General features: G+C 48.4%; 1 protein-coding gene across 2 annotated transcripts in view; it reads right to left on the bottom strand.

The window, feature by feature from the left end:
* The window catches only part of NUDT19 (nudix hydrolase 19), an 83085-nt gene extending 70876 nt beyond the window's left edge, over positions 1 to 12209 (bottom strand). Inside the window, exon 1 of one of the 2 annotated variants that reach the window (XM_063946009.1) lies at positions 12127 to 12209. The gene's annotated coding sequence lies outside the window, so the exon portion shown is untranslated. Of the gene's footprint in view, positions 1 to 11986; positions 12102 to 12126 lie in introns of those variants that run through there. The other variant, XM_063946008.1, reaches the window with a different exon arrangement.
* Between the last annotated feature and the right edge of the window lie 218 nt (positions 12210 to 12427).

Genomic DNA, 12427 nt, shown 5'->3' with positions numbered 1-12427 from the left:
GACGCCACCATCTTTCCCAGGACTCGCGTGCAGTGATGCACCGACACCTGTTTTGGTTTTAGGAGGTCTCTGACCAGAGTCACGAGCTCCTGAGCCTTCTCCGCCGGGAGAAACACCCTCTTCTGGTCTGTGTCCAGAATCATGCCCAGGAAGGGCAGACGCGTCGTAGGAATCAGCTGCGACTTTGGAATATTCAGAATCCAGCCGTGCTGTTGCAACACTTCCTGAGAGTGTGCTACGCTGATCAGCAACTGCTCCCTGGACCTCGCCTTTATGAGGAGATCGTCCAAGTATGGGATAATTGTAACTCCTTGCTTTCGAAGGAGCACCATCATCTCCGCCATTACCTTGGTAAAAATTCTCGGTGCCGTGGACAGGCCAAACGGCAACGTCTGGAATTGGTAATGACAGTCCTGTACCACAAACCTGAGGTACTCCTGATGAGGTGGATAAATGGGGACATGCAAGTAAGCATCCTTGATGTCCAGAGACACCATAAAATCCCCCTCTTCCAGGCTTGCAATGACCGCTCTGAGCGATTCCATTTTGAACTTGAACTTCTTCAGATAAATGTTCAGGGATTTTAAATTCAAAATGGGTCTGACCGAACCGTCCAGTTTCGGTACCACAAACATAGTGGAATAGTAATCCCTTCCCTGTTGAAGGAGGGGAACCTTTACCACCACCTGCTGGAGATATAACTTGCGAATCGCCGCTAACACTACCTCCCTTTCCATGGGGGAAGCTGGCAGGGCCGATTTTAGGTAACGGTGAGGTGGTGTCACTTCGAATTCCAGCTTGTATCCCTGAAACACAATTTGTATAGCCCAAGGATCCACCCCTGAGCGAACCCACTGATGGCTGAAATTTCTGAGACGCGCCCCCACCGCTCCTGGCTCCGCCTCTGGAGCCCCAGCGTCATGTGGTGGATTTAGTGGAAGCCGGGGAGGACTTTTGTTCCTGGGAACTAGCTGCATGGTGTAGCTTCTTTCCCCTACCCCTGCCTCTGGCAAGAAAGGATGCACCTCTGACTTTCTTGCTTTTTTGTGAACGAAAGGACTGCATTTCGTAATACGGTGCTTTCTTTGGCTGTGAGGGAATATATGGTAAAAAATTTGACTTCCCAGCCGTAGCTGTGGAAACTAAGTCCGAGAGACCGTCCCCAAACAATTCCTCACCCTTGTAAGGTAAAACCTCCATGTGTTTTTTAGAGTCGGCATCACCTGTCCATTGCCGAGTCCACAGGACCCTTCTGGCAGAAATCGACATTGCGTTTATTCTAGAGCCCAGCAGGCAAATGTCCCTCTGGGCATCCCTCTGTCACGATCCGGGTATCTGGACGCCATTTCTTACCCATCAGATGCCTCCTAAGGCTGGCTCAGCGCTCCAGGACCGGATTCCATCTGTTATCCTGATGTGTACATTCCTGTATCCTCTCCTGTCACTCTGGGACGCTGTCACAGTAAGCGCCATATTACATCTGGCATGGCGTCTCCCGCGGCCTCCGCCGCCGTCCCTGAGCTTCTGCATGCAGAGTGTCAGAGTGGCGATTACGTCAGCAGCGGCCTCCGCTGTGTCCGCGTGGTTGGATGTGCACTTGTCAGCCTGGCGTCTCCTGTCTCCAGTGGCCGGCGCCGCCATTACTGTTTTCATTACCACATGGATTACAAACCAAACTTCCCTCCAAGTGTCTGCATGGGCGCAGCCATCTTGGATTCTGTCAGCTGATCATTTCCTCCAATCTGTTGTCAGTATTGTTAATCTGCATAATTGCCTAGCCAATCCCTTCCTTGCTGCAGGTATAAATACACTGTGCCTGAGCAAGGAAGGCGTCAGTGCTTTGGTTGTCAAACCTAGTTCCTGTTTGTCTCTCTCCTGTGATTGTCTTCCAGGTTCCAGCTCCTGTCTCAAGACTTCCACCATAGAGACCCGCACCAGCATTCCACCTGCGGTGTAGCCTGACTCTCCAATCCATTGTGGATTCATCTGTTTCCAGCTACAACATTACCTGCTCCCAGCTCAGCTTCCAGCAGAGTACAGCTTCCCTTAAAGGGCCGGTGTCCTTTCTACACTTTACCACTCTCCACCGGTATTATTATTTCTCCGCTCTCAAGTTCTACATTTCAGTTCATATTTCATCGCTCCCAAGTTCATTTATTATTTAACTGGTTCCAGCCAGTATCCACTCCGTGCTAACAACAGTCTGGTTCCAGCCAGTATCCACAGCAGCTGTTTTATCTTCAGCAACCCAGCTTTTCCTGGAACACCAGCTGGCACAATCCTGGGTTATCTCCATTGCTACAGTCGGGCCTGGTAAGGACTTTCCATCTAGAAGATCATAAGAACTATCTCACACTACCAGTGTTATGATTCCCGTACTCCAGACCAGAAGAGATCTTATGGCAGAGGTCTGAGTACTGGGAAGATATGCTGGTTGTGGGAGCAGGAGAGCCTAGTAACCCCTGGCGCCCTAACTCCGTTGTCTCGCCCGTGTTATCAGAAATCCCTTGCGAGACTATGGTTGCTTGAGCCCATGGCAGCCGCGTTCGAAGGGCGGATTATGTCTGCCCAACCCCGATGCCCCCGCAGGTCTTAATGGGAGACAAAGGGAAATCCGAGACAGGGTGATAACAAGGGGCCCTCTGACTAAGCAACCAGGCCAGGGGTTACAAGCTAACTAACTTTAACCAAAGGTATGTGCGGACTAGCCGCCAGGGAAAAGGACAACCAAAGAACCACTGATCCGTTACACCTATCCAGCACCGCTGGATACCAGAGTGGATCTGTGGGAGCGGAATCCTCCGCAAAAGCTCCAGAACACAAATTAACTAAATAATAAACAGTAAGCGGACAAGCCGCAACACACGGCTGAGCCGCGACTCACGAACACCACAGGATGTTAAAGGTGCTCGGTCAGACTCCAGGAATAGATGGCAAACTTCCGAGTACAGGATCTCTGAGGACAGGAACAACCGGATTGAGCAGGACTGGAAACTCTCTGTAGCAGACACAGGCAAACAGGAAGCTATCACCGGCGTCTGTAAGAAGTCCTGAGGGTGCCTTTATTCAGGAACCCTCCAATCAAGATCCAGACAGGGTAATCAATGGAAATGCCGTGCAGCTTGCATGCTGCACGGCCAGCACATAATCAGGTAATTTAGGACAGACCCAGCAACGGGGAACGCGGCTGAACGTGGCGTCCCCGTTGCTAAGGTCAGAGCGGCTCTGTGCGCCCGGCGTCTAGTGTTGCCAGGGAGCCGGCGGCTGAACGCGCACGGCGTCCCTGGTTGCTAGGCGCCGGGCCGCACCGACGAGCGGACCCCGGCGCCTAACAGTACCCCCCCCTTGAGGAGGGGTCAAGGAACCCCTAAAGCCAGGTTTCTGAGGAAATTCTCGAAAAAATGCCCTTTTGAGCCTTGGGGCATGAAGGTCCTCATCCAGGACCCAAGACCTTTCCTCTGGCCCATAACCTCTCCAATGTACCAAAAAATAAAGCCGACCCCGGGACAACTTGGAATCGAGAACCTTCTCCACCAAGAACTCCTGCTGTCCCTGTACATTTACTGGAGATCTCCCCTGAGATATTCTACGAGGAAATCTACTGGACGAAACATAAGGTTTAAGCAATGAGCAATGGAAGGTATTTCCGATCCGTAAAGTTTTTGGTAAGCGTAACCGGAAAGCAACTGGATTGACTTTTTTGATAATGAGAAATGGTCCAATAAATCTAGGACCCAATCTGGCTGAGGTTTGTCGGAGTTTAATGTTGCGAGTCGACAACCACACCCTGTCTCCTACTTTAAAAGTGCACGGCCGCCGGAGTCTGTCAGAAAATCTTTTTTCCCGGAATGCTGCTTTTCTGAGAGCCAGGTGCACTTTTTTCCAAATAAGTTTAAGATGAGAGGTCAGGGCCAGAGAGGAGACAGAGGAATGTTGAAAAAATGAATTAGCTCTGGGGTGAAAACCAAAAACTGCAAAAAATGGAGACACATTGGTGGAGGAATGACAGGCATTATTATAAGCAAACTCCGCCAATGGAAGAAACTCAGACCAGTCATTTTGGAGTTTGGCCGAGTACAAACGCAAATATTGTTTAAGAGATTGGTTAACTCGCTCAGTCTGTCCATTGGATTGGGGATGATAGCCGGAGGTTAATGATAATTTCATCTTCAACGAAGCACAAAAGGACTTCCAAAATTGTGCAATGAATTGTGGACCCCTGTCAGAGACAATATCAGTGGGTAAGCCATGGAGTCTGAAAACATGGCGGAGGAACAAGACTGCCAATCCCTGGGCAGATGGCAATCGGGGAAGAGCAATGAAATGGGCCATTTTGCTAAAACGGTCCTCTACCACCCATATGACTCGGCATCCGGCTGACAGAGGGAGGTCCACCACAAAATCCATGGAGATATGCGACCATGGCCTAAGGGGAACATTCAAGGGCATAAGTTGACCTATAGGCAAAGAACGGGGAACTTTATGCTGTGCACAGACCTGACAAGAAAAAACAAACTCTTTAATGTCTTTGGAAAGACCAGGCCACCATACTGAGCGGGAGACTAATTCAAAAGTCTTAGCGATTCCCGGATGCCCGGCAACCTTGCTATCATGAAACTCCGCCAAAACAGTAGCTCTCAAAAACTCAGGGACAAAAAGACGACCAGCAGGAGTATTTCCAGGAGCTTGATGTTGAAGCAGCTTTAACTGGGTAAATACATCCTGTGTGAGGCCTGCCCGAATGACTGAAGACGGAAGTATGGGAGTAACAGGACTGTTGTCTTGAACTGGAAGAAAACTGCGTGACAGGGCATCTGCCTTAGTATTCTTGGAACCTGGCCTGAAGGTGATAATGAATTTGAAACGAGTAAAAAATAAAGCCCAACGAGCCTGCCGGGCATTCAGTCGTTTGGCAGATTCAATGTATTGAAGATTTTTGTGATCAGTCAAAACTGAAATGGTATGGGTCGCTCCTTCAAGCCAATGCCTCCACTCCTCGAAAGCCCATTTAATAGCCAGCAATTCCCGGTTACCAACATCGTAGTTGGATTCTGCAGATGAGAATTTCCTGGACATAAAGGCACAAGGATGTAATTCAAGGGAATCTGGATCCTTCTGAGAAAGGATAGCCCCTACTCCAACCTCCGAGGCATCAACCTCAATAATGAAAGGCAATTCTGGGTTGGGATGTCTAAGGACAGGGGCTGAGACAAAGGCTTGTTTCAAGGCCTGAAAAGATAACTCAGCTTCACATGACCAATTGGTAGGATCTGCTCCCTTCTTAGTAAGTGCCACAATGGGAGCAACTAGGTCAGAGAAAGAGTGAATAAATCTTCTATAGTAGTTTGCAAACCCTAAAAAGCGCTGAATTGCTTTTAAATTGGTGGGTTGCGCCCAACTAAGGATGGCTTGGAGCTTCTTCGGTTCCATACGGAATCCCCGAGGGGAAATAATGTACCCTAAAAAGGATACCTCCGTGACATGAAATTCACACTTCTCCAGTTTGGCATATAGGTGATTTTCACGTAATTTCTTTAGCACCTGACGCACCTGGGTAACATGTTGTTCTTCAGAGTCAGAATATATCAAAATATCGTCTAAGTAGACTACAACGAATCTTCCAAGAAATTCACGGAGCACATCATTAATGAGATCCTGGAAAACTGCCGGAGCGTTTGACAGGCCGAATGGCATAACCAGATACTCATAGTGGCCTGATTGAGTACTGAATGCCGTTTTCCACTCATCCCCTGACTTGATTCTGATGAGGTTATATGCTCCTCTAAGGTCAATTTTGGAAAAAATCACAGCCGAACGTAGCTGATCAAAGAGGACAGAGATCAGCGGCAGAGGGTAAGTATTCTTTACTGAGATTTTATTCAAAGCTCTAAAGTCAATGCAGGGTCTGAGTGAACCATCCTTCTTCTCTACGAAGAAGAAACCTGCACTTAATGGGGATTTAGATGGCCTGATAAAACCTTTCCCAAGGCTTTCTTTCACATACTCATTCATGGCCACAGTTTCAGGACCAGACAATGCATATAACCTTCCTTTAGGCAACGTGGCACCAGGAATTAGCTCAATGGCACAATCGTAAGGCCTATGGGGAGGCAGAATATCCGCATTGCCCTTGGAAAACACGTCGACAAAATCCTGATATTCCTCAGGAATGGGTGCAGGAACGGCGGCAGCTACTCGGATAGGAAGCGTAATACATTCTTTCCTACAGATGGTACCCCATTGTAAGATCTCCCCCGACTGCCAATCAATGATGGGATTATGAAAGGCCAGCCAAGGGTGACCCAGAACCACAGGAACTGCTGGACAATGAGTAAGGAAAAACTCAATCTTTTCAGAATGCAGGGCACCCACCGAGAGTAAAACAGGAGGTGTACCTAGAGAAATAACCCCATTGGACAAGGGACTCCCATCTAAACCATGCATGGGGACACACCTACCCAAGGTTAACTGAGGAATACCTAAGGCCTTGGCCCATGTTAAATCCATAAAGTTCCCTGCAGCTCCACTGTCCACAAAAGCAGAGACCGAGGAACAGAGGCTGCCAAAGGAAACTTTAGCAGGAACTAACAGTGAATTATTTGAGGAGATGAGCTGCAGACCAAAGTGAACCCCCTCACAACTCACTTGGTCAGGAAGTTTCCCGATTTGTTCGGACAACTACGGGCAAAATGTCCCTTACCTCCACAGTATAAACAAAGACCAGAATTTTGCCTCCTGGTTCTTTCTTCAGGAGACAATTTGGAGAGACCTATCTGCATAGGCTCCTCCATGTCTACAGGAATGGAAAGCACACAAGGAGAAGACCCGACAGATGCCCCTTTTTCAGCCCTCCGCTCTCTGAGCCGACGATCTATCTTAATAGAGAGCTCCATGAGTTTATCGAGAGTCTCAGGAGCGGGATACTGAAGGAGACTGTCTTTTATAGATTCAGATAAGCCGAGGCGAAACTGACTGCGCAGGGCTGGGTCATTCCATCCACAGTCGTTCGACCAACGGCGAAACTCCGTACAATAATTCTCTGCGGGATTCCTACCCTGTCTAAGAGCACGCAACTGACTCTCAGCGGACGCCTCTCTATCAGGGTCGTCATACAATAGCCCTAAAGATTTTAAAAAGGCGTCTACAGACGATAAGGCCGGATCGTCTGTCTTTAAACCAAAAGCCCAGGTCTGAGGATCCCCCTGAAGCAGAGAAATAATAATTCCAACCCGCTGAGCCTCCGTACCTGAGGAGACTGGTCTTAAACGAAAATAAAGTTTACAAGACTCTTTAAAATTAAAAAACTGTTTTCTATCCCCAGAAAAACGGTCAGGCAGATGCATTTTTGGTTCAGGGATGACCCTCGGGGAAGTCCGTAACAGATCTTCCTGTGACCTCACCCGGAGGGACAGATCCTGAACCATCTGAGTAAGTTCTTGAATCTGACTAACTAGAAGCTGGCCAGGATTTGGCCCAATACCGGCGGGATTCATGAGGCCGACAAAATCTCCCAACTGAATAAGTGAAAAAATTAACTCCTGTTAATTTAAATTTTTTCTTTTGTCTGGCCGGTGATAATGTTATGATTCCCGTACTCCAGACCAGAAGAGATCTTATGGCAGAGGTCTGAGTACTGGGAAGATATGCTGGTTGTGGGAGCAGGAGAGCCTAGTAACCCCTGGCGCCCTAACTCCGTTGTCTCGCCCGTGTTATCAGAAATCCCTTGCGAGACTATGGTTGCTTGAGCCCATGGCAGCCGCGTTCGAAGGGCGGATTATGTCTGCCCAACCCCGATGCCCCCGCAGGTCTTAATGGGAGACAAAGGGAAATCCGAGACAGGGTGATAACAAGGGGCCCTCTGACTAAGCAACCAGGCCAGGGGTTACAAGCTAACTAACTTTAACCAAAGGTATGTGCGGACTAGCCGCCAGGGAAAAGGACAACCAAAGAACCACTGATCCGTTACTCCTATCCAGCACCGCTGGATACCAGAGTGGATCTGTGGGAGCGGAATCCTCCGCAAAAGCTCCAGAACACAAATTAACTAAATAATAAACAGTAAGCGGACAAGCCGCAACACACGGCTGAGCCGCGACTCACGAACACCACAGGATGTTAAAGGTGCTCGGTCAGACTCCAGGAATAGATGGCAAACTTCCGAGTACAGGATCTCTGAGGACAGGAACAACCGGATTGAGCAGGACTGGAAACTCTCTGTAGCAGACACAGGCAAACAGGAAGCTATCACCGGCGTCTGTAAGAAGTCCTGAGGGTGCCTTTATTCAGGAACCCTCCAATCAAGATCCAGACAGGGTAATCAATGGAAATGCCGTGCAGCTTGCATGCTGCACGGCCAGCACATAATCAGGTAATTTAGGACAGACCCAGCAACGGGGAACGCGGCTGAACGTGGCGTCCCCGTTGCTAAGGTCAGAGCGGCTCTGTGCGCCCGGCGTCTAGTGTTGCCAGGGAGCCGGCGGCTGAACGCGCACGGCGTCCCTGGTTGCTAGGCGCCGGGCCGCACCGACGAGCGGACCCCGGCGCCTAACACCAGTGCCCTGTGGCTCCTGCCATCCTGTAGTACCCAGGAACTGTATTTATTCTTTGCTGACTTTTACGTTTTCTTTTACTGCTGCTGTGTTGCGGAGTTGTCATAATAAACATCATTGACTTTTATCCAAGTTGTCGTGGTCACGTCTTCGGGCAGTTATTATTCATGTTACTTACATGTCCAGGGGTCTGATACAACCTCCCAGGTTCCGGTACATCTCAGCCCCTACAACTGAGGCTGCCTCCCGTCAGCTCAGGCCCTCAGTTGTGACACCCTCATATATAGGACAGCGTCTTTGATATGTCCTAGGGTCAGTAAAACAGTGTCCCTGTCCAGGGTATCTATCTCCTCAGACAGAGTATCTGTCCATGCTGCCACAGCACTACACATCCAGGCCGAAGCAATTGCTGGCCTCAGTAGAGTCCCTGAATGTGTATAAACTGACTTCAGGATACCTTCCTGCTTTCTATCCGCAGGATCCTTTAGGGCGGCCGTATCCTGTGACGGCAGGGCCACCTTCTTAGATAAGCGTGTCAACGCTTTGTCTACCCTAGGGGAGGATTCCCAGCGTAACCTGTCCGATGGCGGGAAAGGATACGCCATAAGTAATCTTTTGGAAATCAGCACTTTCCTATCAGGAGAATCCCACGCTTTTTCACATAATTCGTTTAATTCATGTGAAAGGGGAAAAGTCACTTCTTGCTTTTTCTCCCCAAACATATAAACCCTCTTGTCAGGGACAGGATTTTCCTCCGATATGTGCAATACCTCCTTCATTGCTATAATCATGTAGCGGATGGCTTTAGTCATTTTAGGCTGCAACTTTGCATAATCGCCATCGACACTGGAGTCAGAATCCGTGTCGATATCTGTGTCAACAATCTGGGATAGTGGGCGCTTTTGAGACCCTGACGGCCTCTGAGCTGTAGGATCAGACATGGGTTGAGACCCTGACTGTCCCAATGTGTCAGCTTTATCCAACCTTTTATGCAAGGAGGTCACGTTATCATTTAACACCTTCCACATATCCATCCAATCAGGTGTCGGCACCGTCGGCGGCGACACCACATTCATTTGCACCTGTTCTGCCTCCACGTATCCTTCCTCGTCAAACATGTCGACAAACGTACCGACACACCGCACACACACAGGGGATGCTCTAAATGAGGACAGGACCCCCACAAGGTCTTTTGGGGAGACAGAGAGAGAGTATGCCAGCACACACCCCAGCGCTATATAACCCAAGGATTACACAGTAACTTAGTGTTTACCCAGTAGCTGCTGTATAATGATAAATGCGCCTAAATTTATGTGCCCCCCCCCCCTCTCTTTTTTTACCCTTTTTCTACCTTGAGACTGCAGGGGAGAGCCTGGGGAGCTGCCTCTCAGCGGAGCTGTAGAGAGAAAATGGCGCTGGTGAGTGCTGAGGAAGAAGGCCCCGTTCCCTCAGCGGCGGGCTTCTGTCCCGCTTCTGTGTAAAAATAATGGCGGGGGCTCGTACATATATACAGTGCCCAGCTGTATATATGTGCCTTTTTGCCAAGAGGTATCATAATTGCTGCCCAGGGCGCCCCCCCCCTGCGCCCTGCACCCTACAGTGACCAGAGTGTGCAGGTAGTGTGGGAGCAATGGCGCACAGCTGCAGTGCTGTGCGCTACCTCATGTGAAGACAGGAGTCTTCTGCCACCGATTTCGATGTCTTCTTGCTTCTGTCGGCTTCTGTCTTCTGGCTCTGCGAGGGGGACGGCGGCGCGGCTCCGGGAACGGACGACCAAGGTTAAGATCCTTTGTTCGAACCCTCTGGAGCTAATGGTGTCCAGTAGCCTAAGAAGCGCAACCTAGCCGCAGTTAGTAGGTTTGCTTCTCTCCCCTCAGTCCCACGTAGCAGAGAGTCTGTTGCCAGCAGAAGCTCTCTGAAAATAAAAAACCTAACTAAAATACTTTCTTATTAGCAAGCTCAGGAGAGCTCACTAAAAGCACCCAGCTCCTTCCGAGCACAGATTCTAACTGAGGTCTGGAGGAGGGGCATAGAGGGAGGAGCCAGTGCACACCAGTAGTACTAAATCTTTCTTAGAGTGCCCAGTCTCCTGCGGAGCCCGTCTATTCCCCATGGTCCTTACGGAGTCCCCAGCATCCACTAGGACGTTAGAGAAATGTTGATGAAATTGATGACATTTTGAACGCTTTGATTGATACACAATTTTTTGGGTGTACTCTGGTATGAGGGTCTCTATTTTCGACTTAAATGTCCAAAAAGTCATTTTCGTTCTTCAAGAAAGCCTTTGAAGGACTTAAAGAGTTGCAAGGAAGTCTACAGCTAACAGCAGCTAAAACCTCTGGGCGCTCCCCAAACACCATTGTTTATTCAGTATCTACTGGTCCTTATTGGCAAGGGACATTTGGGGACAGCAACCGATCCTCACAAGGACGTTTGCTATACAAAAAAGTCAAATAATTATTTTTAAAGACTTCTTTCTAGGTCACTAACCTATATAATAGTGAAACCGCCATCCAAATTCATCCAGTAATTTTTGCGTGACGCCGGAACGAACAAACAGACAAAAGAGTTTACAACGAATACTAATTCCTGCAGAGATATTTACCAACCGCTGAAATATTTAGGTGTACAACCAGGACTTTGTATTGACAAATGCAAATTCAGTGGCGTTCACGTGTTCTGTATTATGTTACTACCATTAGTTTAATCATTTCCGTCATGACGCAACTTTCTGGGAAGGATTTTAATTTTAGTGATAATTTTTTTTTTATATAAACTCTTATGTGCGTCGTCTAAGGTTGCTAATACCTGGTGCGAGTCACGATGATATGCGGATTAGCAGCGGTGAGTTGTTATAGCCCTAGAGCGCCTGATTATCTCGTCTTGTCTACGTGGAACATACATACTGACTACTTATGGGACTGACGGAGGGAAATAAAGGCGGAAGATTGCCAGGAGCACTTTGGGGGAGCAACGGAAGCTTCCAATGCTCCAGAACCACATCTCATGACAGTAATGGAATAATAATATACAAAGTACAGAAATATTAAAAAAAAAAAAAAAAAAAAAAAATGTAATTGCTATTATTATTTAGCCACCACTATCTGCAATACTGGGTACACACTGAATGAATTATATATATATATATATATATATATAGACACACACAGTATATGTATATACTGTATATATATATATATATATATATATATATACATACATACAAGTATGTAACTGCATTGAGGATGTTTGACAAGTTTCAGAAGGAGCAAAGGTCACATAATGTGGGGTGATTAGGTGACCCAGGGCATATACATTACCTGGGCTGCAATGCAGTATACATACATACTCACTGTTACATTATATGCACACAACAGCCCAGAACTCAGTGTAATAGCAGGAAGTCAGTGGGCAGTGTGGCCAGGATAAGCTGTTACCTGCACTTGTGTCCTTCTTGCAGCAGCAGCAGGCAGCAGCAGTCAGGGTGCAGCCATTACTTGTGTGACAGCTCTGCTACTGTGTGACTACAACTCCCAGAATGCCGTGCGTCGCCCAGATCCCCAGGACTCTATGTCACCTGCTTACTGTGTGCAGCAGCGCCCTCTGGTGACCCGGGAGATAACAGCAGCGGCTGTAATGGCATCCTGCTGCATTTACCAATGTTTAACCCAGAGGTTCCCAAACTCGGTCCTCAAGGCACCCCAACGGTCCTGGTTTTAAATGTATCCATGCCTGGCCACAGGTGACTTAATTAGCACCCTAGTCAATTTGAGTTAACTATCTGTGCTGAGCCATGGATATAGCTAAAACCTGGACTGTTGGGGTGCCTTGAGGACCGCTCTTGGGAACCTCTGGTTTAACCACTTTGTGACTGGATG

The sequence above is a fragment of the Pseudophryne corroboree genome, chromosome 11, assembly GCF_028390025.1.
Source record: "Pseudophryne corroboree isolate aPseCor3 chromosome 11, aPseCor3.hap2, whole genome shotgun sequence".
NCBI classification, from domain to species: Eukaryota; Metazoa; Chordata; class Amphibia; order Anura; family Myobatrachidae; genus Pseudophryne; species Pseudophryne corroboree.
This window is presented reverse-complemented; position numbering and strand designations above follow the sequence as displayed.